The sequence below is a fragment of the Adiantum capillus-veneris genome, chromosome 3 (assembly GCF_014529385.1).
Source record: "Adiantum capillus-veneris isolate H3 chromosome 3, ASM1452938v2, whole genome shotgun sequence".
NCBI classification, from domain to species: Eukaryota; Viridiplantae; Streptophyta; class Polypodiopsida; order Polypodiales; family Pteridaceae; genus Adiantum; species Adiantum capillus-veneris.
In genome coordinates, this window is record NC_140933.1 from 169,124,410 (window position 1) to 169,150,960 (window position 26,551).

Below are 26,551 nucleotides of genomic sequence, written 5' to 3' on the forward strand. Positions count from 1 at the left end.
ACATGGGGCCAGTACAGTGGACTATGTCATGACTTCACCGAGCTTCATCTCTAATATTCAGGATTTCAGTGTGGGCCCTAGGCCTGTTGGAGTAGCAGTGGACCATACTCTCCTGACTTTTTCAGTCTCTTTCCAGTATAGTGTCTCTCAGACACCACGGAGGATTGCACACACACGGTATACTTTTACACCAGAGACGGATTCAGTTTATGTGGAAGAGATTTACAAACAGATGTGGGTAGTCGAGCTTGTATATACAGTGGAGGAGATCACCACTTTATTGATGGAGATCTTGCATGGGGCAGCAGCAGCAGAGGCATACCCACACACTCAACCAGATCAGAGAAGACGTTCTGGGAATATGCCTCATAATAGTTGGTATGATGAGGAATGCAGAGAGATGGAGTTCAGATTCAGAGCGAGCTTATACTTGGAGTCATTACATATAGATAGTCTCGGATTGCCGTTCGGCGTTTAGTGTGACGGAAGAAGCGGGCCTTTTTAGCCCAGATGGAACGTGATTTGTATCAGCTCTTTTTGAGTCGAGATTCAGGTGAGGCCTGGCGTCTCTTCCATGAGCACTCACCTCCTCTAGTGATTACCTCTCCTGAGACTTGGGGTCAGTATGCAGCATCATTATATACAGTACCTGGACAACCACCATTACCAGACCCTCTAGATCCATGTCCAGCCACTAGTACCTTCTTTACCACTGAGATGGTGAAGAACGCCATTGACAGGATGAGGACTAGGAGAGCATATGATCATGATGGTTTGGTGGCAGAGCACTGGATACATGCTAGAGATTTACTGTTAGAGGTTCTTGCGCGGTTGTTTAACCGTGTCATGTGTGAGGGACTACCCGAGTCCTAGAGATTATCTACTATTGTACCTCTCTTCAAGGCAGGGGACCCCACAATGCCAGGGAACTACCGTACTATTATGATAGGGCACACATTGGCATGGTTGTATGCATCCATTCTTGAATAGCAACTGAGTAAATGGGCAGAAAATGAGGGCATACGAGCAGCAGGACAGGCTGGATTCAGGAGGGGTTTCTCCACTTTGGACCATATTCTTACACTCAGAGCCATTATTGAGGAGAGTCGGGAAACATGGGAGACGGATGTATTGCTGCTTTGTGGACTTCCGCAAAGCATTTGACACAGTACCAAGGGCCAGATTGATGCACAGGCTACTGAAGTTGGGAGTACCCACAGAGATCATATGTGGGATCATGGCTTTATACGGCTCAGTGACTGTCCAGGTACGCACTCTTGAGGGGATTTCTGACATTGTTCATTCCACTATTGGAGTGAAACAGGGGTGTCCTTTGTCCCCTACACTTTTTGGTATGTATGTAGATGAGGTCTCTGACTACATTGACAGAGAGGGTGACAGAGGCGCTCAGCTAGCAGGGACATGGATCCCTTTATTATTATGTGCTGATGATATTGTGTTGATATCAGAGTCGCCAGAGGGCATGCAGAGACATTTGGATGCATTGCACAACTTTGCAGAGGATAGTGGACTGTCTGTGAACCTTGGTAAAACCAAGGTTATGGTGTTTAACACCACACCACAGTGGGTTAAGAGATCGGCACCTACACTCATATATGGTCAGGACACTGTGGAGTACACAGATGAATATACATATCTGGGGGTGGTATTCACGGGACCAAGGTTTACTCTGAGGAGAGCAGCAGAGACTAGACTGTCCAGAGCCTATGCGGCATTGGGAGGGCTAGAGAGGATGTGTTCGCAGGTTCAGTTTCAAGAACCACGAACAAAGTTATGGCTCTTTGATACTTTGGTTGCTTCAGCTATGCTTTATGGGGTCCAAGTGTGGGGACCATCTGTGAATCATGACAGTTGGAGGAACATGGAGAGACCCTTGGTATTTATGATATCTCGGATGATTAGAGCCAAGGCCTCCGTACCACATGCGATTATTCGAGCGGAGGTAGTCGCCCCTCCTATAGAGATTGAGGCTCTTACCAGATCAGTGTCCTTTATGCACAGTCTATGGGATACACATAGAGGCAGATATACTAGATTGGCTCTCGAGTCCTCTAGACAGTTAGCGATACAGGGAGATGCATCATGTTGGTATGCGCAGATGACCTCATGGTTTCAGAGGCATGGTCTCAGCATGGATAGATTGCCTCCCTTTCAGTATTCCTTGGATGCACCCTCCCTGCCAGTCACACGGACGGAGATCACTAGACTCATTCGTCAGGATCTTATACAGTTGGACACCAGGAGGACATGGGTAGAGCCGATGCAGGAGTTGGGCACGAAGATGGTTTTCTACAAAGAGCACCTTCTCCAACTTTCGGGAGATGGGTTTGTGACTCGTCCGAGCTACATGGACACTCATTTATCTCATGGTTTGCGATGTGCTATTGGTCAGATTCGCACATCCTCACACCAACTAGAAATTGAGACAGGTAGATTCAGAGGGATACCACCGGAGTCTAGGATATGTCAACTATGCGGTAGAGAGCCAGAGACAGAGCTACACTACATATGCCACTGCACTGTGTATTATGAGATACGAGGGCGCTTCCATTGCTTATTCAGGGAGGGTTTTTGACCCCTAGATAGAGTCATGAGGTATCAGGACCAGAGATGCCTTGGCTTATATCTACTTGAGCTACATCTACTTGAGCTACACCGACATAGAGATAGTCTGTTGGGGAGACATGGAGTACGACAGTCGTAGAGACAGATCACAAACTTCTTTGGATCGAGGGAGCCAAGAGACCAACCACCAACACACGGTTGCACCCGCATTCATACCAGAGGCACCCTCATTGACTGGGCGAGTGAGCTCGGGAGATCGAGACGACCACGACCGAGACACAAGAGCACACTCCATCGACGGAGACTGCAACAGAGGATCAAAGGCATTCTAGCACGACACCCAGATTGTCATTGAGGGCCTATTCTACATTTTCACATTACACATTTCACATTTCACACTTCATTTTCATTTTTCATTTTTCATTTTTTGTACTTTCAGTACTTTTTGTACTTGAATTTCAGACATTGTATTAGATTCACCACTTTGTATCTGATGGTCTCATAGGTCATTTTGGCCTTTTGAAGACGTTAATATATCATTTCATTTCTCTCTCTCTCTCTCTCTCTCTCTCTCTCTCTCATGATTGGACAGATACGCACATCCTCACATGAGCTCCAGATCGAGATTGGCCGTTTTCGAGGGGTGCCAGCAGGGGCCAGGATATCTCACCTATGTAACTTAGAGCCAGAGACAAAGCTGCACTACACATGTCATTGCCCGGCATATTATGAGATACGCAGCCGCTTCCACTGCTTGTTCAGAGAAGGTTTCGAACCTTTTTCTAGAGTCATGTGTAAGGTGCAGCGGAATGAATGTTGAACTTTGCTCAAGATGAGTGCTCCGAACTGTGCTCAACGTTCCTTTTACTTATTGAGAGATAGAGAGGGAAGAGAATACGACACCAGAGACCACGTAAAACCCTCCTCCAAGGGCCCCACTCTCGATGGCAAGAGTGGTCTACTATTGATTGCACAATCTGGTACAATGGCTGATGCAAATCTAATGGGGCTATGTCGAGGCTGTCACGTGACACATCCAACCCCATGTGTCCGTGGACAAGCTACAGCATAATCAGGGTTCAGTTCAATCAAGTCAGTCTAGAATAGGAAGTGATCTAGCACTTTTGTGAGTCTGTTCGCAGACACTTAGATTAGATGCATATCCTCTGGTTGCACACAGCATGATCATCAGATTCCCATTAGAACCCATCAGCAACATTTTTACAGTGCATAGACCTATTTTCCCTATTTTTTACTTATTATTTTTAAGTGACTTTTGTTGGAAAGTAGGTAGGGCAAATTTGCTAAGTTTGTATATAAGCAAAGCTAGCGCTAGCACTTTCTGGCAGAAGAGGCAGCAGGAGCACACGCTCAACAGGCAACTTCTCAACAGAATCCCCAAGAGGCCTAGCGTTTTTGCATCACAGCAGAAGGCTGGTGTTTTTGGACCAGATCAGCCAGTGTTTTTGCTCTTGCAGATTCCTGGCGATAGCAGATTAAGCAGACTCCCTAGCGTTAGTAGATTCTCCACAGCAAGACCATTTTCAGCCCTAGCGTTTTTGCATCTGCAAGGCACTTCAGTGTTTTTGTAGATCTTCGCGACGGAATCCCCACAAGCACTAGCGCTTTCAGTTTTCAGTTGTCAGATTCCACAGTAGAAACCCCGAACGTCGTAGATCTCACCTTCCCGCAGCAGTTCCTCACCGCACGGTCAGATTCCGCAAGGTTTACAGATTCAGCCCGGAAAACACAGATTTCAGCATCTGCGTTTTCAGCGCGTCGTCGTCGCATCGTCGTCATCGACATCGTCCCCGACATAGAGTCATAATTCAGCAGATAAAGATTTGCAGATTTCAGCCATTAGCATTTTCAGATTTCAGCCCGTCTCATCGTCGTCGACATCGTTGGCAAGTCCAAGCATTGTAGAGATTTGTGCAGTCATAAGTAGACCGCTCTCCCCATAGAGAGTGGGGCCTTTGGAGGAGGGTTTTACAACGTACGTCTGTTGTCGTATTCTCTTCTCTCTCTATCTCTCAGTCTCATGCACCTTCAAGCACAGTGTCCATTCTATTTGTTTGTGTCCATTGCACTCTCTCATTAAACAACGGAAGGCTCTCCCTTCCCTAAGAACCAGGAACCTTGAGCACAGTTCGGAGCACTCATCTTGAGCAAAGTTCAACATTCACTTCCGCTGCACCTTACATTGGTATCAAAGCTTTGGCAGTGTTCTGTATCACTCAAGGAAAGAACCATAAGAATTTTTTTTGCTTGTTGAAGTCGCACGTAACCCAAGCTCTCTTGGGCTTGACGATTCCTTATCGTGTTTTTGAAGAGTGACAGGAAACCCAAGAAAGAAGGGCTTGTCCAGCCTCCCCTTGTGCCTCTTTGTACTCATTGAGAGCGGACCGTGCACTTAGCGTCCGGCCAATCGACGTGAGGTGGGAAAAAGCAACCTTGGTGTGAGCGCAAGGCTGCCAAGGGGGGCGCCCGCGGAAAAGAGTAGAACTCGGGTGAAGAGAAGATCCTTTTCTAACACAGATTGCAAGCGAAAGAAGAACCTCAAGAACCTCAAGAACCCCCAAGACCCTCAAGACCCTTAAGAACCTCAAGACACCCAAGAACTAAGAATTACAAGAACCCAAGTTGCTCGTGAACTTAAGAACCCAAGACCACAAGAACCCTCAAGAACCCACGACTTCATAATGGTCATCACCCGAAGCGGAATGGATACTTTGCATGGAGGTGATGAGCATGAAAGTGGCGAAGAAGAATTTACCAAGAGGTTTTTCGGACCCTCTCCAAGGATTGTACTAACTCCTATGGAGGCTTTGGAACAGATGTTTATGGACAGAAAGTTAGAACGCGAAGCAAGAAATGCAGAAAGAAAAGCAAAAATAGAGCGTGAACACGAAGAAAGAATGTCGGCCATAGATCATGAGCACAACGAAAGGAAAGCCTCCTTGTTCCGATTCTTTTCTCAAGTGCAAACACAGATGCAAGAGATTCGGGAAAAGGAGACTGTCTCAGTCTCTTCTTCTCCAAAGCATGACACACAGGATTTGCATGATGATGAGCATGATGAATTGCATGATAATGATGAGCATGATGATTTGGATGATAAGGACAAGCATGATGATTTGCAAGATAAAGATGATCTGATTGTTCACAAGGATGATGTGTTAGTTGATACTTTCTCTAGTGAAGCTAACCTCATTGCAGAGACGATCAATCACGAAGAACCGATCTTGGCTCTTGAGCCTAGGTCCACAGATCCCTCACAGGAAGTATTATGTGTTCGAATGATTAGTCAACACGCATTGTACGAGTGTTTCATTCGTGATCGTTTCCTGTATTTTAGTCAGCGCCTTTATGTGATCCCTTTCCAAAGGCATGCCATATTGTACGTTGAGCAGGATTCACTCATGAATGAGCATGGATGTATACGGATTTCTCATGAAAAGCTGAAAAGTATGCATTTAAGGAAGTCACATTCCATGTCTCTTCTTTGGCCTGACACATTCGTAGAAAGAGCACAAGAAAGTATGAGCACGAAACATCGGCATTTCCGTTGTGAATTGCCACAGTTGATTGAGTTCAATCCGAAAGACACTATTCGATCTCATTGTTTGCGTGTGTGTGGTGAACGGATTGGCACTCCGTCTATTTGTTCATCTACATTGCATGCACAGTCTTTAGAGAAGACCATATGTCACCAGCGTGTGACTACTATTTATCCTTTTTGTTGATTTCTTTCTTATTATCTATTTACTTTCACTTTTTGGAAACACCCCTCGGGAAATCTAACTGCCCTGCATTGCATAGCTAGTGTGGAACTGTCCAGAGGGAGTCCAGGCCTGAGGGCAAGAGAGCACTAAGGTTGGACAAGGACTATGGTTAGCCAAAGTGGGGTCATTGACTAGCCAAACTGGAATCCTTTGTTACACAGGCTACATTTCAGTTCTAGGTGTGGCTGCAGTGTACAAAGAGGGTCGGATGACCTAGAAAGATACAATGGCAGCATCTTCTAAAATTTAGGGAACTACTATTTTGGGACCTGAAAATGTGTTGGCGTCATTACCTCCGGAATGACAAAGGGAACATTTTCTTACTCTGCCGTGAAGTCAACTGGGCAACCGGTTGGGAGATTTTTAGGCGGCAACCCCGAAACGGGAAAATGCTTGTAAATGTGCCAAGTGGCACCTTCTGGTGCACTTTCCTCATGCAACAAGAAGTGGCGCTGAATTTGAAGGAGGGAGAGGCTCATTTTCAGTTTCTGTCACAGGTTAAGAGCTATGGAGTGCTTGCTTTCCCTCTTATGCACAGTGCGGTGCCAGGAGTGATGCCTTGCACGCTACGCACTGCCCTCTCTCCCTCCTTTGGCAGTATGTTATGCCCCACTAGTGGGCTTTTCATTTGACCAATGTACAGTTGTGTGGGTTCATGCGCGATTGCCGAGGCAAGAGCCTCTTGCACAGGTACTGGATTAGCTAGCGGCTAATCCCTCGCAGGTACAAGTGAATTCGGAGAGGTTTCACGCCAGAAATTTTGTCCGATTCAAAGGGCAAGTAGCCCTACAGGTGCGGGAACTCGAGGACTTGCTACGGATGCGACCGGCACGCGAAACGGAGCCCGAAACAGTAAATTACAGCCTGCTGTGTATTTTTGCAGGTTTAGGGTTTTGGCCCTAAACGGACCCTAATACCCCCAGGAGGTTCGGGGACGCAAGCGGACCGCTGTACAGGCGATCTTGCGCATTTTCAGGGCTGAAAACAGAGAATTCAGCGTGCTGCAGATTCTCGCCAGGTTTGGCAAAGTGCCCGTATGCGTCGGGAAAGTCAGTCAATGCGTGGGAATACTGACTGTGAAGTGTCCTAGTACAGTTATGTTGCCGAAATCAGGCCGGAACAGTGGAAATTCAGCCGAGTTTGTGCGGGGCAGCTTGTAGGGAACCACATCGTTTATTCCCTCTTTTGAACAATAAAGAAATACCGAAAGGGGCGCCTAAGTTAGGGGCCAATTTGGTGTCGGTCTACTCAAACAGGCGCAATCTAGCATCCTGTATCCCTCTCCCCTTTGTTGTGTCTTGAAAGTACAGGTAAAATAGACGACTAATAATGGGTGAAAGCTAAATAAATATTTAAAGTAAAGCCTACCGCCCTTTTTGGATTGAACAGGCCGGTTTCATGGTTCCATCGCCGGGATTAAATCACTTTTTCCCATAGAAGTGAGCCTTGGTCAGTTTGGGCTTGAAGACACAGGGGACACAGGTGATTCATACTACACAGTCAATGGAAACACCTGTACACTTGACGGAGAACATGCAGTCTCCACAACCGGTGCCTAAGGTGCAAGAACAGATGGTTGAGATGCCAGTCTTTCAAGCTGTACCAGTTCAGCCCGTCACCTTTCAGCAGCCTATAGCTGGTTCTAATGGGCAGGGAAGCAACCTACAGGCTATGCAACAGGTCTTCCCACCACCTTCAGTACACCCTGGCTATTTTGGAGGTGGATCGGTATTCCAGAGCATGGCTGGTCATGCACCTGGAAATCAGTTTTACACGCCAGGAACAGTGTTTTGGGGTGCTCAAATGATGATGCCTAACCCCATGTACAGTGTCATGGGTATGCAACCAGGGTTTCAGAGCACTCAGGGCCAATTTGGGATGCCACAGGCAAATTTTGGTATGGCTGGAATTACAAATCAGCAGCCAAATATGGCATTTCCAGGTCAAGTTAATAGCGGCCCAGGAACACAGATGAACCCTAATAGTGTTCCCATGTTTCAGTCACTTCCATATGACAATTTGACGCCGCTGGAGAGGCCAACTCCGTACAAAGAAGGTGGCAAAGGTGTGTCTTTCACGACCTTTACAGGGTTTGATGACAGGAAGAAGGCTCTCTCATTCCTCCAGCAGTTTGACAAGGCCTATGCAAGGGGAAACTTTACAGAGGCTTCAAAGGTTCGCAAGGCAGCCACTTTCTTGACAAGGAATGCGGGACAATGGTGGACAACTTTATCGCTTCAAGGGCAAGCTCCGTCCACATGGATTTATTTCAAGCAGATTTTTGCAGCAGCATGGTTATCTGATGATTTTGAAGCAGATGTCATGACAGAATGGCACCAGCTTAATGCTGCTACTTGCAAGAATCTGGACGATTACAATCGGAAGTTTTGGAAAGCTCTACCTCCAGTAACTTCCTATAGGTTTGTGCCATTGACAGAACAAATTGAAAAATACTGTTGTGGCCTACCCAAAGGATTGAGAAAGTACTGCACGAAGACCAAAGTCACTACCTTGACGCAGCTCATCGTGGTAGCAAACACTGGCAATGGTTTGCTCAAGGGAGAAGATTGTGAATTCAATACTGGCGTCAAGGAAGGATCAGCCAAGAAAAATTCAGCGAAGAAGTATGTTCCCAAGGAGGCTCTGAAAGTGACTCAGGAGCCAGCCAACGCAGGGAAAGGCAAAGCTACGGCTGAATCAGAAAAGGGACCAGCAAAGAAATGGAAAAGACGTTTTCCTCGCAAGTCAGAAGAGCAAAAGAAGGTCCTGAGGACAGAGAACAAATGCTTTATATGTGAGCAGCCTGGCCACATTGCTTACAATATTCCTACAAAGAAAAGGCTAGCTGATTCTGATGACAAGGAAGACAAGAAAGGAAAGAAGCCCATGGTTGGTCTAGTGCCAGATATGGTGGGCGACAAGCCAAATTCAGATGCAAGTGAGCTTTGCAGAGCATGGGGAAAGGTCAGGGATCAAACAATGCTTATCTTCTTTGATCCATGTGCCAAAGCCAACTTCATTTCCCCAGAATTGGCTTCAAAGTTGGGAATCAGACCTGAAGAGATGGGGTATACAGGAGAGGCAGGTTTGGCATGTCGTGGCCATACAGAGGCTGTGACACCCATCATTGGAAAGTTGCGCCTACATATCCAATCCTATGTAGATGCTGAAGAATTTTACATCATGCCATTGGACGGATGTGATGTGTTGTTAGGTATTCCTTGGTTGTTTCGTGTACAGGGAATCATGGATGCCTACAACAAAAAGATCACTGTACAGAGCAGGGGAAAGACTCACATTCTGGATGTAAAGCTTAAAGGGGAGTTCATTCCCACTGTATCAGCTTCTGCTATTACTTTTGTCATGAAAAAGCATCTTTCTGCGTACTTGGTTTTTGCACGTGAAGTGTCAGATTGTGATGAATCAAATTTATCTGTGCTAGATAAAGAAAGGTCAATGTTTTTACAATAGTACAGTGACTGTTTTTCCGATTCATTATCGTCTCAATTACCGCCAGAGAGACCCGAGGACCATGCGATAGATTTGGTGCCAGGCAATAGCCCACCAAATAAGCCTCCGTACAGGGTTAGTGCGGCTCAGCAGAAAGAGATAATGGGCCAAGTACAAGAGCTGTTAGAAAAGAGGCTGATTCAGCCCAGTACATCTCCATTCTGTTCTCCAGTGTTGTTGGTGCAGAAAAAGGATGGCTCATGGCGTATGTGCATCGACTACCGTGCACTGAACAAGAATACCATCAAGAATAGGTTCCCTATACCTAGAATTGATGATATTATGGACAAATTAGAAGGAGCAGCTATGTTTAGCAGGATAGATCTAAAGAGTGGGTACCATCAGATCCGCATTAGATCAGAGGATGTGCACAAGACTGCTTTTAGAACGACGTTTGGCCTTTACGAATTTTTAGTGATGCCCTTTGGTCTCACAAATGCTCCTGCTACGTTCAATAGGATGATGGACATAATTTTCCGTCCACACCAGCAGTTTGTTGGTACATTCTTTGATGACATGATAGTCTACTCAAAGAATGAAGAGGAGCATAGGCATCACTTGACCATTGTGTTCGAAGAGCTACGCAGTCATAGGTTGCTCATCAATGCAAAGAAAAGTGAATTTTTTCTGGAAGAGATTCACTTTCTGGGACACATTGTCTCAAAGGATGGTGTCAGAATGGATCTTGCAAAAGTTGAAGCGATCAAGTCATGGCCAAATTTGAAGACGGTGCACGATGTCCGAAGTTTCTTGGGACTATGCTCCTATTATAGAAGGTTTATCCGAAATTTCGCTGAGATTGCTTCACCTTTACATGCTCTTCAAAAGAAGGCAGTCACCTGTAGATGGACACAGAAAGAGATTTCAGCTTTTAATCTCTTAAAGGAAAAGATGACTTCAGATCCAGTCATTGTGTTGCCAGATCTTAGGAAGTCATTTGTGGTCCAGTGTGATGCCTGCAGTAGTAGCATTGGTGCAGTGCTAATGCAAGATGGTAGGGTAGTAGCCTATGAGAGCAGAATTTTGCAAGGGCCAGAGATGACCATGCAGGTCTATGAGAAAGAGTTACTGGCTGTGATTCATGTGCTCTTAAGTTGGAAACACTACCTGCTAGGTGCAGATTTCGTTGTCCAAACGGACCATCAGACCTTGCGATACTTCTTGACACAGACAAAGTTATCTGAGAAGCATATGCGATGGGCAAATTTCTTGTCCATGTTCCATTTTCAGATTGTGCATGTGGAAGGCAAGAAGAACGTTGTGGCTGATGCCTTGTCAAGGAAGCCTCAAATTTCAGCTGTCAATTCCTTATCATCATGAAACTTGATGATATGAGAGAACAGTATGCAAATGATGAAGATTTTGCAAGGGTCTTCGAGCAGCTAATGGATGGACAAGGTCATGAACACTATCTTCTCAAAGATGGGTTCATGATGATGCATGGCAGATTGTGTGTCACAAAGCCATTGCGACGCAAAGTTATGGAAGAGAGTCATGTCCCACCGTATGCAGGGCATCGTGGTATCGATGCTACAGTTAAAGCGGTTGAGACATTCTTCTACTGGCCTACATTGAGAAGAGATGTGGATGCCTTTGTGCGAGAATGCCTAATATGCCACAAGGTCAAGTTTGACAGGCAAAAGGCACCAGGGTTATTGCAACCACTACCTATTCCAGATAAACCATGGGAAAGTATTGCTATGGATTTTATCTTTGATCTTTCGAGAACGCAGACAGGAAACGATGGTATTTGGACTATTATTTGTAGATTTAGCAAACAGGCTCATTTTATTCCTGTCAGGAAGAAGATAAAGCCAGATCAGATGGCACGTTTGTTTATGAGCAATATTTTCAAGTATCATGGCATGCCACAGTCGATTGTTAGCCACCGTGATCCACGCATGACAAGTTTGTTCTGGAGAGGCTTGTTTGAGAATATGGGCACCACGCTCAAATTCTCTTCGTCATTTCATCCTCAAACAGATGGGCAGTCAGAAGAGGCCAATTCTACTGTCCTAGATCTGCTGAAGTGCTATGTGTTAGAGCATAAAGGAAAGTGGGAGCAGTATTTGCCATTGGTGGAGTATGCATACAATAATACAATGCATTCATCAACTGGCAAGGCACCTTTTGAGATAGTAGAAGGTGGCAAGAAAGTTCCTCCCATACTGCATACAAATGACAAGATATTTGAAGCAGATAAGTATGTTCAGGACATGGATGAAATGTACCAGAAGGTCAAAGTGGCCTTAGAAAAGACTCAGGCAAAGCAAAAGAAAGCAGCTGATCATCACCGTCATGAAGTGGTATATTCACTTGGTGATTGGGTGCTTTTACGCTTTGAAAAGGCAAGGTTAAAGAAGATGAAGGGCAAGGAAAGACTGTTTCCAAAGCTCAACATGCGTTACTATGGGCCTTTTCAAGTATGCGACATAATCAGTGATGTTGCATATAGGCTGAAATTGCCTGACAGTTGGAAGATTCACAATGCGTTTCATGTGAGTCTTCTCAAACCCTATGTGGGTGATGTGCCAGAAGATATGTCAACTGAAGATCAGCCGGAAGTCGAGGAACTTGATGAGATCTTGGTCCCTTAACAGATTTTGGCACACAAGGAAAGGAAAGTGAAAGGCAAGGTTGCTAGGCGCTACTTGGTAAAGTTCAGAAACTATCCACCAATGGATGCTAAGTGGATGGAAGAAGGTGAACTTGCAGAGTCACCAACTGTGTTATCACTTTACCTTGAAGCCTTCGATTTGCAACCTACCTTGACCCCTTGAGTTTCAGAGCTACATGGATTGTCAGTGTGACAATGGATTTTGAAACAAATGATGTACATGGTATTTAAAGTGAGCTCAAATGGAATACTTGTTACATGAATGTTAGAGCTGTACAGATTGTCAGTTTGCCAATTGCTCTTATGGAATGTCCAAAAGTTTGATTAGTGCTATAGAAGTGAGTATTTCTTGTCAGTTTGTCAAGGATACAGTAATTGCTTCTATTAAAGAGTACATGTGTAACTGCATTCTTAAACTGTCGGTTTGGGTATGCTCGAAAGTGTTACGGGATCCAACGTGTATTATAAGACAGTGGCAAAATGTGCAGGTACCATTTTGTCATTGGAAAGTCAGTGACTTAAAGCAATGGCATAGTGCGAAGCTACCACTATGTCATTGGGACAGGGTTCACACGCAGGCAATACATGAGTCGACAAGGTGTTGAATACACCAAGGTTGACAATGAGCATGTATATGTCGTATATGTGTCGACAGGTGTTGAATACATCAGTGTTGACTGTGAGCATGTATGACATAGATGCAAACGAGGACGTTTGAGATTTCAAGAGGGGGGTATGTCACCAGCGTGTGACTACTATTTATCCTTTTTGTTGATTTCTTTCTTATTATCTATTTACTTTCACTTTTTGGAAACACCCCTCGGGAAATCTAACTGCCCTGCATTGCATAACTAGTGTGGAACTGTCCAGAGGGAGTCCAGGCCTGAGGGCAAGAGAGCACTAAGGTTGGACAAGGACTATGGGTAGCCAAAGTGGGGTCATTGACTAGCCAAACTGAAATCCTTTGTTACACAGGCTACATTTCAGTTCTGGGTGTGGCTGCAGTGTACAAACAGGGTCGGATGACCTAGAAAGATACAATGGCAGCATCTCCTAAAATTTAGGGAACTGCTATTTTGGGACCTGAAAATGTGTTGGCGTCATTACCTCCGGAATGACAAAGGGAACATTTTCTTACTCTGTCGTGAAGTCAACTGGGCAACCGGTTGGGAGATTTTTAGGCGGCAACCCCGAAACGGGAAAATGCTTGTAAATGTGCCAAGTGGCACCTTCTGGTGCACTTTCCTCATGCAACAAGAAGTGGCGCTGAATTTGAAGGAGGGAGAGGCTCATTTTCAGTTTCTGTCACAGGTTAAGAGCTATGGAGTGCTTGCTTTCCCTCTTATGCACAGTGCGGTGCCAGGAGTGATGCCCTGCACGCTACGCATTGCCCTCTCTCTCCCCTTTGGCAGTATGTTATGCCCCACTAGTGGGCTTTTCATTTGACCAATGTACAGTTGTGTGGGTTCATGTGCGATTGCCGAGGCAAGAGCCTCTTGCACAGGTACTGGATTAGCTAGCGGCTAATCCCCCGCAAGTACAGGTGAATTCGGAGAGGTTTCACGCCAAAAATCTTGTCCGATTCAAAGGGCAAGTAGCCCTACAGGTGCGGGAACTCGAGGACTTGCTACGGATGCGACCGGCACGCGAAACGGAGCCCGAAAAGTAAATTACAGCCTGCTGTGTATTTTTGCAGGTTTAGGGTTTTGGCCCTAAACGGACCCTAATACCCCCAGGAGGTTCGGGGACGCAAGGGGACCGCTGTACAGGCGATCTGGCGCATTTTCAGGGCTGAAAACAGAGAATTCAGATTGCTGCAGATTCTCGCCAGGTTTTGCAAAGTGCCCGTATGCGTCGGGAAAGTCAGTCAATGCGTGGGAATACTGACTGCGAAGTGTCCTAGTACAGTTATGTTGCCGAAATCAGGCTGGAACAGTGGAAATTCAGCCGAGTTTGTGCGGGGCAGCTTGTAGGGAACCACATCGTTTATTCCCTCTTTTGAACAATAAAGAAATACCGAAAGGGGCGCTTAAGTTAGGGGCCAATCTGGTGTCCGTCTACTCAAACAGGTGCAATCTAGCAGCGTGTATCCCTCTCCCCTTTGTTGTGTCTTGAAAGTATAGGTAAAATAGACGACTAATAATGGGTGAAAGCTAAATCAATATTTAAAGTAAAGTCTACCGCCCTTATTGGATTGAACAGACCGGTTTCACCATATTTTTTCCAATCACTTTACATGGAATGAGTATGTTCATGTTTTTGTGTTGGAAGTGGTTTCAAGACTTTTCAGCCTTGGAGATTCTTGAAGAAGGTAGACGCATGACTATAGACGAAGTGGAAACATTGAAGATGACTTTGTCGCTTTTGGCGCGGCGCAAAGAAGCAAGCATTGCAGACGTTTATGAAGTTCAAGTATCACATGACCCACACATCAGAGTGGGCCGGCGAAGAGTCCTTTCCAGGATTCCAGACCCTGTTGACGATCTCCCTCGACGCCATACAGTTCGGTACTAGAACTTCACTTTGAAAAGGAGGGGATGTCACGTGACAAATCCAACCCTATGTGTTTGTGGACAAGCTACAACACGACCAGGGTTCAGTTCAGTCAAGTCAGTTTAGAATAGGAAGTGATCTGGCACTCTTGTGAGTCTGTTCGCAGGCCGTGCATGTCCAGACACTCAGATTAGATGCATATCCTCTGGTTGCACACAACATGATCATCAAATTCCCATCAGAACCCATTAGTAGCTTTTTTACAGTGCATAGACCTATTTTCTATATTTTTGACATTTTTTACTCATTATTTTTAAGTGACTTTTGTTGGGAACTGGGTAGGGCAAATTCATTAAGTATATATAGAAACCTAACGCTAGCACTTTCTGGCAGAAGAGGTGGCAGGAGCACATGCTCAAGAGGCAACTTCTAAGCAGAACCCCCAAGAGGCCTAGCGTTTTTGCATCATAGCAGAAGGCTGACGTTTTTGGACCAGATAAGCCATCGTTTTTGCTCTTGCAGATTCCTGGCGATAGCAGAACAAGCAGACTCCCCAACGCTAGCAAATTCTCCACAGCAAGACCATTTCAGCCCTAGCGTTTTTGCATCTGCAAGGCACTTCAGCGTTTTTGCAGATCTTCGTGACGGAATCCCACAAGCATTAGCGTTTTCAGTTTTCAGCAGTCTAACTCCACAGTAGAAACCCCGAACCTTGCAGATCTCAGCTTCCCGCAGGAGTTCCTCGCCGCACGGTCAGATTCCGCAAGGTTTACAGATTCAGCCCGGAAAACGCAGATTTCAGCATTTGCGTTTTCAGCGCGTCGTCGTCGCATCGTCGTCATCGACATCGTCCCCGACATAGAGTCAGAACTCAGCAGATAAAGGTTTGCAGATTTCAGCCATTAGCATTTTCAGATTTCAGCCTGTCTCGTCGTCCTCCTCATCGTCGTCGACATCGTCGGCAAGTCCAAGCATTGTAGAGATTTGTGCAATCATAAGTAGACCGCTCTCGCCATAGAGAGTGGGTCCTTCGGAGAAGGGTTTTACAACGTCTCTGGTGTTGTATTCTCTTCTCTCTCTCTATCTCTCAGTCTCATGCACCTTCAAGCACAGTGTCCATTCACTTTGTTTGTGTCCATTGCACTCTCTCATTACAGAACGGAAGGCTCTCCCTTCCCTAAAAACAAGGAACCTTGAGCACAATTCGGAGCACTCATCTTGAGCAAAGTTCAACATTCACTTCCCCTGCACCTTACAGAGGCCGACGGTGTGGACGACGAGGACGAGACTATGGCTAGAAACTGAATGCTTCAAACCGGTAACTGTGGCACCAAATCGGGGGCTGATCTGCTAATTTGATGGCTGAAAACTCGGTGCTTCCTATGCTGAAAACGCTGTTCTTATGCTGCTACAAATGCTGGTTGGCTGGATTCAAAAACGCTGGCTAGGCTGCTTGAAAAACGCCAACTGCTGTGGTAGAAAAACGCTAATGGTTGGCTGCTGTAAACGCTGTCTTGAAGGCTTAGAAAACGCTGAAATGCAGGCTCTGAAACGCTGTACCAATGGCTGGAAATTGCGGAAGTCTTAGGTTGAAAAAGCTGGCCTTTTGAGTGGAAAACGCTAGGCTATGGGGGTTCTTGTCTTGCTTGAGAATCGGCCTGCTGAGCAATGTTCCTGTTGCCTCCTCTGCCAGAAAGTGCTAGCTTTGGTTTGCTTATATATTTTATTAGCAAAATTGCCCTACCTAGTTCCCATCAAAAGTCACTTAATAAGTAAGTGAAAAATGTCAAAAATAGGGAAAATAGGTTTTACGCACTAGAAAATTCGCTTGATGGATTCTGATGGGAATGCTGATGATCATGCTGTGTGCAACCGGAGGATATGCATCTAATCTAAGTGTGTGGACATGCACGGTCTGCGAACAGACTCACAAAAGTGCCAGATCACTTTCTATTCTAGATTGACTTGACTGACCGAACCCTGGTCATGCTGTAGCTTGTCCACAGACACATAGGGTTGGATGTGTCACGTGACATCCCCTCCTTTTCAAAGTGAGATACTGGTACCGAACGGTATGGCGTCGAGGGAGATCGCCAACAACATCCGGAATCTTCGAAAGGACTCGCGTCCACTCTGAGGTGTGGGTCGTGCGATACTTGAACTTGATAAAGGTCTGCAACGCTGGCTTCTTTGGGCTGCGTCGAAAGCGACACAGAATCATCTGTAGTTCCTTCAATGCTTCAACTTCGTTTATGGATGTAGGTCCACCTTCTTTAAGAATCTCCATGGCTGAAAAATCTTGAAACCACTTCCAACACAAAAGCATGAACATATCTATTCCATGTAAAGTGACTAGAAAAAATATTGTCTTCCTAAAAGACTGTGCATGCAATGTAGATAAACAAATAGACGGAGTGCCAAACCGTTCATCAAACATACACAAACAATGAGATCGAATCTTTTCTTTCTGATCTAAATCAATCAATTGTGGCAATTCACAACAGAAATGCCCATGCTTGGTGCTCATACTTTCATGTGCTCTTTCTACAATTGTGTCCTGCGAAGGAAGAGACATAGAATGTGACTTCCTTGAATGCATACTTTTCAGCTTTTCATGAACAATCCGCATACATCGGTGCTTGTTCATGAGGGAAACATGCTCAACATACGATATGTCATACCTAGGAAAAGGGATCACATAAAGATGCTGACTAAAATACAGGAAACGATCACGAATGAAACTCTCGAACAATGCGTGCTGACGAATCATTCGAACACATAGTACTTCCTGTAAGGGTTCTTTGGACCTAAGCTCGAGTGCCAAGATCGGTTCGTCGTGTTTGATCGAATTTGCCCTGGGGGTGGGGGGGGAGGTGGGGTGTTGTGGACCCCGACTCGAAAGCCAAGATCGATTCTTCGTGATTGATCGAATTTGCAACGAGGTTAGCTTCGCTAGAAAAAGCATCAACTAAATCATCATCCTTGTGAACAATCACAGCTTCTTTGTGCAAATCATTATTCTCGTGAATAATCACATCTTGATCATGCAAATCATCATGCTCGTGAATAATCACATCATGATCATCATGCAAATCTTGCAAAGAAGAGACTGAGAGAGTCTCCTTCTCCTGAATCCTTTCAATCTTCGCCTGCACATTAGAAATGAGAGATGGAGAATGAACAACTTGCTGTCCATGAATTACAAGGGGAGAGTCACTTTTGGCATTGAAAGTGCATGTATTTTCCGCCCAATCAATGAGAGGGTTATGCTCACGAAACCATCGAATGCCCAAAATCATATCACATCCTGAGAGAGGAGAGACTAAAAATTTTCTATGGAAGGGAGCTTGTTGAACTGTAAACAACACATCAAAGCACTCTGTCGTGATGAGAGAGCCCATACTAGGAGCGAAGCCAGAAACCTCGAGAGGAGATTTTTGACTAACCTCTAGGCGGGCTCTCTCAACAAGAGAGGGACTGATCACATCATGCATACTCCCTGGGTCAAACAATATGACAAAACGTTGCCCCGTCATATGACCATAACATTTAATGAGAGACTCATCAATGGGGCTAGAAGTCGTCTTTGCATTCTTTCCAATTTGAGCATAAGAAACTTTGGGCACACTCGTGTTGTCATTTATTGCATTGACAGAGGAAGTGGGGTCTATAAGTTCTTTAGATTCATTCGATTCAAGCTTAGGACATTTCTTTTTATGTGACCCTTAACGTGACAATGAAAACAACGACCTTCCTTAGAATAAGTGCTTTGCTCTTCCGACGTGATGTATCCTCTTAAAATTCCTTGTGCTAACTTTTCATATGGAGTGACCTTAGGTTTAGCAATTGTGTTAGCCTTACCCTTAGGTTCTTTGGAAGAGTTCTTTTCTGAGAGACTATTGGAAGATTGGTTAGAAGAGTTACCGTTCTTACCATTCTTACTGTTCTGAGAGGTACTTGTTGAAGTCTTGCTTTCCTTAGGCTTTCCCTTGTTGTGCTTCATCTCCTGTGCGAGAGCAGTTGCTACCGCCTTGTTGAGATCGATTGGATCGAGCACCTCGACATCATACTTGGTATACTCGTCCAATCCATAAAGGAATGCCTCCTTGCGTAATTGCGTGCCGAGCTGCAAAACACAATTAGAGAAAGACATAACTAGCATACCATTTTGCTTGAGACCGCGCCAATTGTCCTTCAATCGTGCGAGATACTGAGGTGGCATAAACCGCGCCTTGAGCTTGTATTGGAAATCGGCCTAATTGAAGGAAAGGGGCGTGAATTCGTCGGCTTCCTCTAAGTGTGCGACTAACTGTGTCTCTTGCCGTGCATGGTACCAATTGATGGCATCACTGGCAAGGTACATAGCTGCCGTCAAAACCTTGCTATTTCCTATCTTCTTAGTTGTCACAAAATAAGCATTAAATTGATGCAACCAAGAATGAATAACCGTAGCATCCATCTTACCATCATACTTATTGAACTGTATGTTCTCTGTGACTGGGTTGTTGGAGTCCGAATCTCGGCTTGCGCTACTTGGTGAACTACCAACATCTGTGGTGGGCTCGGACTTCGAGGTGAGAACATGTCGGATCAACTCTTGCATGTGTCGTTCACTCTGTGCCGCCCGCTCTGCCTGTCTTTCTTCGGCCGCCAAACGATTGGCTTCTTGTTGTGCCATCATGTCCAACATTGTCTTGACCAAAGCCTCCATAGGATTTGGTACAATCCATGGCGTAGATGGGGAAGGGAGAGGGTTGGGAAAACCTCCTCGGGGGAAAAACACTTGTTCGCCACTCCCATTCGAATTATCCATTCCGCTTCTGGTGATGACCATGCATTGTGAACGTGATTCTTAAGTTCTCGAGGAACTTGGGTTCTTGTGGTTCTTGGGTTCTTGGGGGTCTTGAGTTCTTGAGGTTCTTCTTTCGCTTGCAATCTGTGTTAGAGAAGGATCTTCTCTTCACCCGAGTTCTGCTCTTTTCCACGGGCGCACCCCTTGGCAGCCTTGGGCTCACACCAAGGTTGCTTTTTCCCACCTCATGTCGATTGGCCGGCCGCTAAGTGCACGGTCCGCTCTCAATGAGTGAAAAGAGGCACAAGGGGAGGCTAGACAAGCCCTTCTTTCTTGGGTTTCCTGTCACTCTTCAAAAACACGATCAGGAACCGACACGCCCAAGAGGACTTGGGTTACGTACAAGCGCAACAAGCAAAAAAAAATTATGTGGTTCTTGTGGTTCTTTCCTTGAGTGATACAGAACACTGCCAAAGCTCTGATACCAATGTATTGGTGTAGGGGAATGAATGTTGAACTTTGCTCAAGATGAGTGCTCCGAACTGTGCTGAAGGTTCCTTTTACTTAGGGAAGGGAGAGCCTTCTGTTATTTAATGAGAGAGTGCAATGGGCACAAACAAAGTGAATGGACATTGTGCGTGAAGGTGCATGAGACTGAGAGATAGAGAGGGAAGAGAATACGACACCAGAGACGCTGTAAAACCCTCCTCCAAGGGCCCCACTCTCGATGGCGAGAGTGGTCTACTACTGATTTCATAATCTGGTACAATGGCTGATGCAAATCTAATGGGGCTATGTTGAGGCCAATGGTGTGGACGACGAGGACGAGACTATGGTTGGAAACTGAATGCTTCGAACTGGTAACTGTGGCACCAAATCGGAGGCCGATCTGCTAACTTGATGGCTGAAAACTCGTTGCTTCCTATGGCTGAAAACGCTGTTCTTATGCTGCTACAAACGCTGATCGGCTGGATTCAAAAACGCTGGCTAGGCTGCTTGAAAAATGCCAACTGCTGTGGTACAAAAACGTAATGGCTAGCTGCTGTAAACGCTGTCTTGAACGCTTAGAAAACGCTGAAATGTAGGCTCTGAAAGGCTGTACCAATGGCTGGAAATCGCTGATGTCTTAGGCTGAAAACGCTGGCCTTTTGAGTGGAAAACGCCTGGCTATGGGGGTTCTTGTCTTGCTTGAGAATCGGCCTGCTGAGCAATGCTCCTGTTGCCTCCTCTGCCAGAAAGTGCTAGCTTTGGTTTGCTTATATATTTTATTAGCAAAATTGCCCTACCTAGTTCCCAACAAAAGTCACTTAATAAATAAGTGAAAAATGTCAAAAATAGGAAAATAGGTTTTATGCACAGGAAAATTCCCTTGATGGATTTTGATGGGACTGTTAATGATCATGCTGTGTGCAACCGGAGGATATGCATCTAATCTAAGTGTGTGGACATGCATGGTCTGCGAACAGACTCACAAAAGTGCCAGATCACTTTCTATTCTAGATTGACTTGACTGACTGAACCTTGGTCACGCTGTAGCTTGTCCACGGACACATAGGGTTGGATGTGTCACATGACATCATGAGATACAAGGATCAGAGATGTCTCGGATTGTTCCTGCTAGAGCTGCACAGACTTAGGGAGAGCTTGCTGAGGACATCGAGGGAAAGACGGTCTCAGAGACGAATCACATATTTCTTTACACCAGCCAGAGGAGAGCCAATGGAGCAGTCATTACAGGAGATCTCTGAGCCTACTCATACTAGAGGTACGTTGCTTGACCGAGCCACTGAGCTTAGCAGATCCAGACGCCCACGACCTTGGGGCATCTCCCACTCTCTGATGAAGGCTGCAACAGAATATAGAGATCACTCTAGCTCAACATGCAAGATGCCCAACCAGAGCACTGACCATCGAGGAGGTCGATGAAATCCGACAGCGACCGATGAGAGATTTCATCTGAACCCACAAAACCCCCCCTCCCCCCCCTATTTCCTTTCTCCTTAGTGTTTTAGTGTTAGTTCTTTGTAACTTTGTAATTTCCGTACTTAGACATGGTATCAGATTCACCAATTGTAACGTTTTGATCTCATAGGCCATTTTGGCCTTTTGAAGACGTTAATATACCATTTCATCTCTCTCTCTCTCTCTCTCTCTCTCTCTCTCTCTCTCATGGTCACGAACAAGAGAATAACAGAGGTGGAAAAAGAGATGAAAGAGTGGAAAAAGAGGATGGTGGAAAGAAAAGGCTAACCTCATCCAAATGGTCTTCAACGAGGGCAAGCAATGGAAAAAGGAGAAAGAACACTTTCAGGTAGAAGTCCAAGCGCTCCGGGAAGAAGTCTCAGCCCTCAAGCGAGAGTTTGCGGAAACTAGAGCGGGAAGTGGACTTGAAGAAGGACAACTGCTCATCCCACCTTGGAAGTTCTGATTCGCAACTGGCCCTTGACCATGAATTTATAGGCACCTAGCAAAAAAGCAACTTAAATAGCATTTGCTACTTACAAGCACTGCTTAAAAGCACTTAAAGCATCTCCTATTTACAAAGTTCAGCACAAAAATTATGCGTAAGATTTTCCACATAATCAGCCGTTGTATGCCCATACCAATTGATATAGGTATGGTGGATATGCCAATGAAGCATTCATGGCCTAATACATTAACACATGCTTAGTCTAGAGAGAGTGTCGATGCACAAGGTAGACTTGGATTATGGATTGATAGAAGTGTGTACAAAGCATGCTCTTAAGTAGAGCTAGAGTAGCATATCTCCACTCACATGGATGACCTTACAGGATGCTTATCTGCCACATAGGATTGATGACTTGCTACACGAAGCACTTTTCTTTTGGATGAGACTGATGTCGAGTAGCGAGGCAAGGGTGCCAGGATGCATGATCAAACAGGCGAAGGACGAGATTAATGTCGTGCAGGCTGTTTGAAGTCTCCAATGGCTACATGAGGGTAAACAAAGAGACCATGTCAATACTTTTTCCTGGCAGTACTTTGTTTTCTAAGGTGCTCTTCATGCTTTTTGGGTCTTGAGGGTTTCCCCAAACATGCTTTCAAAGGGTGCCAAGAAAACCCCTTTATTTACATGCTATGACAGAATAAAAGGAGTCCTTTTTCTTAAAAAACGTAAGGGTTTTTACATGCAATGAAGTAAAAAACCCCTTTTATAAATGTACACTTTCAAATTTTAAAAAGTTGCCCCTTATTTTAAACTCACATGCTCTGCTTACATTTTTGGAGGTGCACCCCCTTAGTTTTGTATACAGAGTTTAGTTGTTTGCTTGGAAACAGACAGTCTGGCACTTTTGAGAGTTTTTATGGCAGAAGTGTTCTCTTTGTTTCTAGCACAAGACACCACAGCTTTCGACCGCAAGTTGGCGGTTCTCTGAGATTCACTTGCTGTTCTTATTGCAGATGGTTGTACGATAACTTTGGAACATGGAGAGGGGTTGTCCTCATTGGTGTGCATATGCTGATGTTATACTGACAACTTTTAACCAGTCCAGGCTAGGAAAGAAAGGGCAACATTTAGTAGGTGGTGTGCTGAGGGGCTTCCCTTATGGGGGTATGCATACACCAAGCTTTTACTGACAACTTTTAATGAGTCCATAGCAAGCAAAGAAAGTGGCAACATTCAATAGATAGTGAGCACACGGAAGGCAGCTGAGTACTCGGCATTTGGTGACTTTCTTGGGAAGATTAAGCATCAGGTAATTGCCCAGGTTTTGAGAAGATTTGAGGGGCCCAGTGGTTTAGCATACCTCAAATCTAAAACCTTCAAAATCTGGTTGCTAGAGTCTCTTTTGGGCAACTTGATGTAAGAAGATGGAGTCATGACAGTATCAGTTTTGCCCAATTGCGGCTTTGGTAGCTCAATGGTCGGGCCTTGTACTTCATCTCCTTGACTGCTCTGTACTTGTAGAGCTGTCTCTTTCCCACTTCATATTTTTTTGAACCTTCAGTCCTCCGCCAGGGGATATTATTAATTATTCATTTTGTATAAAACATTGTCTAATCAATGAGCCGCCCATTCGTTTTAGTGTATTTGTTGAGTTTCACCTTTTGGCAATCATGTGTATTTTGTAATTCGACTAGAGAAAGGGATACAGGTAAGAAGTGGCTTTGACTCTTGGTTGAAAGTTTCTAATACAATTTGAAAGCTCTTGGTCCATCACTCTTGGCCCCTAGTTGTAATACAAAGAGACATCACATAGTATTTTTTGAATTTTCTCGATGTGACACAAGCTACTTTCTGTCAACGAGTTGTATCCATGTTGCTTCTTAGCTACCAATCTTTAGGGTGTGTATATATGCTCGATTCTTCCTATCCATTATCCTGTTGAACGTTGCAGGACCATTTGTGAGACCAAAAGGCATCACCAGATACTCATAGAATTTTAAGGATGCCTTGAACATGGTCTTGCATACACCTGTAGGAGCATGCGGTCTTGCATACACTTGTGGGTGCGATAAAGACTCTGTGAGGGCTCAGTTTTTTCAACGACATCCTCCTCTTGGTGTTGCTTACTCATTACCCGTGCACCAAAAGCAACTACAGTTTTGAAGCAACTTCGTCATTTCATCTTCAAACAGATGGGCAATCAGAAGAGGCCAATTCTACTGTCCTAGATCTGCTGAAGTGCTATGTGTTAGAGCATAAAGGAAAGTGGGAGCAGTATTTGCCATTGGTGGAGTATGCATACAATAATACAATGCATTCATCAACTGGCAAGGCACCTTTTGAAATAGTAGAAGGTGGCAAGAAAGTTCCTCCCATACTGCATACAAATGACAAGATATTTGAAGCAGATAAGTATGTTCAGGACATGGATGAAATGTACCAGAAGGTCAAAGTGGCCTTAGAAAAGACTCAGGCAAAGCCCATGAGAAAGATTAAATACAAAGCTCTAAAAGCAAACATAGAAGAGTTGTAAGATGTACAAGGATATGCCAGGGTGAAATGTAAGGATTGCCTAAGTGAAATCTTCAATGAAGGAAAAGGATCCATCTCTTACTGATGGAACGTGCGAAAATTGTGTTGGCACGAGAAAGACCATAGTGGCCAAAATTTGACCCATGTACAGAAGAGAATGCCAAAAACCCAGAATTGTTTGTGGAAAACCACCGAAAGAAATTAAAGTTGTATCACGCAGATATGGGGTCCAAGAAAGCCTTGCTGAAGTGACAACCCCAAGATGTTTGACAGTCTCATCATCGACGAAACATCTGACACAATGATAAGAGCTGATGCGACGCGTTGCAAGGAGAGTTCCAACTGGGAGAACTCGCTAAAAACAACGCCAAAGAAAGAGACGCTCCTTAAGAGGCAAGTGGCACTTCCAAATTGTAGTAAGAACCCTTTTCCAACTTGTTTCAGATTTATGCAAAGACCAAAGCGCATTACAATGATAAGCTAATAAAGACTCTGCAGAAGAGAAACATGAATCCTATAGGCAGAAATGTAATCAGGAGGGGTGTCCCATAGTCCAATCTAGCACACGACATCCACTAGCTAGTGGCAGAATAACGAGGAACACAGCTAGCATATACTCAAGCGCACCCCAAATCGGAAGATAATGCACCCCAACCCATAGCATGCAGTTGCGTGAGAAAAGGGAAGCATATTCCGAGATGAATCCACTACATCATCCACCGTGCGTATGCCTCGGCTAGATATTGACCGCAGGGTCAACAACACAACATAACTCAAGTTTCGTACCAAAGTCTTATCTTCTGCGAGTTATGAAATGCTGTGGATTATGGCTATAAATGTCATTTGTAATGAGTAGTTATTCTAGTTTCAGAAGCCGGGGTACAATGGCACTTCCAGATTGTAAATACAAATCCATTTGACCCTTTCAATCCCATTTTTGGTTAAACCTAAGGTAGCCTTAGTATAGAAGGTACATAGGTCATTTTGTAAAAAAGGACTTTTATCATAATCAAATTTTAGCGTTGCCGTCTACTGTGTGAGAGAGAAAGAGAGTGAGCATGAGCTTCATCCTCTTGCTACGCCCAGCTCGCTCAACACATTGGAGATCCGACTGCACCATTGCTGTAGGCTCGAGGAGAGCTACGCGACAACGCCAAGCATTCCACGCGAGACGAAGCACACACGTCGACGCATCTACGAGCTATTTGTGGTCGTAAGTGTATCAAACGATGTCTGTTTTCTGCGTGCTAGTAGTCTATAGAATCGTGGCGACATAAGCTACGCATAGGTACTCATAAATTTCAGTTTCGGGCACTTTCAAAATTCGGCTCTGTCATCCTACGCGTTTTCCGCAGATGGGTATAGAGTGAGGGTTTTGAGTGTAGAAGCTTAGGGACAGGTGTATCCTAGTGAGGGGATGGTGTTCCTTAAGTTTCGTACGAATCTGGCATGATTAGGTGAGTTACCTTCCGTATGTGTGTATGTGGCTAGGTGGTGTAGTTGAGGGTAGTGAGGTTCTTGATTGTGGTTTAGTTGGCCTTCTAGAGTGTTGTATGTGTAGGATGGTCTCAGCTTGACAAGCTAAAGAGATTTCCTCCGTGTGCCTATCGTGTCATCTGTGTCCTCGATTGACATTAGTGTTTGCATGCACTTCATGGGTGTGTGAGTCGCTCCCGTCCAACATTGGCGCCGCTGCCGGGGACACAAGGACCTAAGTAGGTTTCCTACTAACACTCGTGTGATGGTTGCTTGATTTAGTTTCGGCTAAAGAAAGCGTTTTTCTTAAGTGGATCCGGAAGAGGATATTCGGTGATCAAGTGGATAGC

The 26,551-nt window shown here is 45.1% G+C and overlaps 1 protein-coding gene across 5 annotated transcripts in view; it reads left to right on the forward strand.

The window, feature by feature from the left end:
• The window catches only part of LOC147462162 (zinc finger protein BRUTUS-like), a 92,812-nt gene extending 68,981 nt beyond the window's left edge, over positions 1 to 23,831 (forward strand). For 4 of the 5 annotated variants that reach the window (XR_015187677.1, XM_086509572.1, XM_086509576.1 and 1 more), the window contains one exon: positions 23,207 to 23,831. The gene's annotated coding sequence lies outside the window, so the exon portion shown is untranslated. Of the gene's footprint in view, positions 1 to 22,575; positions 22,745 to 23,206 lie in introns of all 5 variants that reach the window. The other variant, XR_015187676.1, reaches the window with a different exon arrangement.
• The last annotated feature ends 2,720 nt before the right edge of the window (positions 23,832 to 26,551 follow it).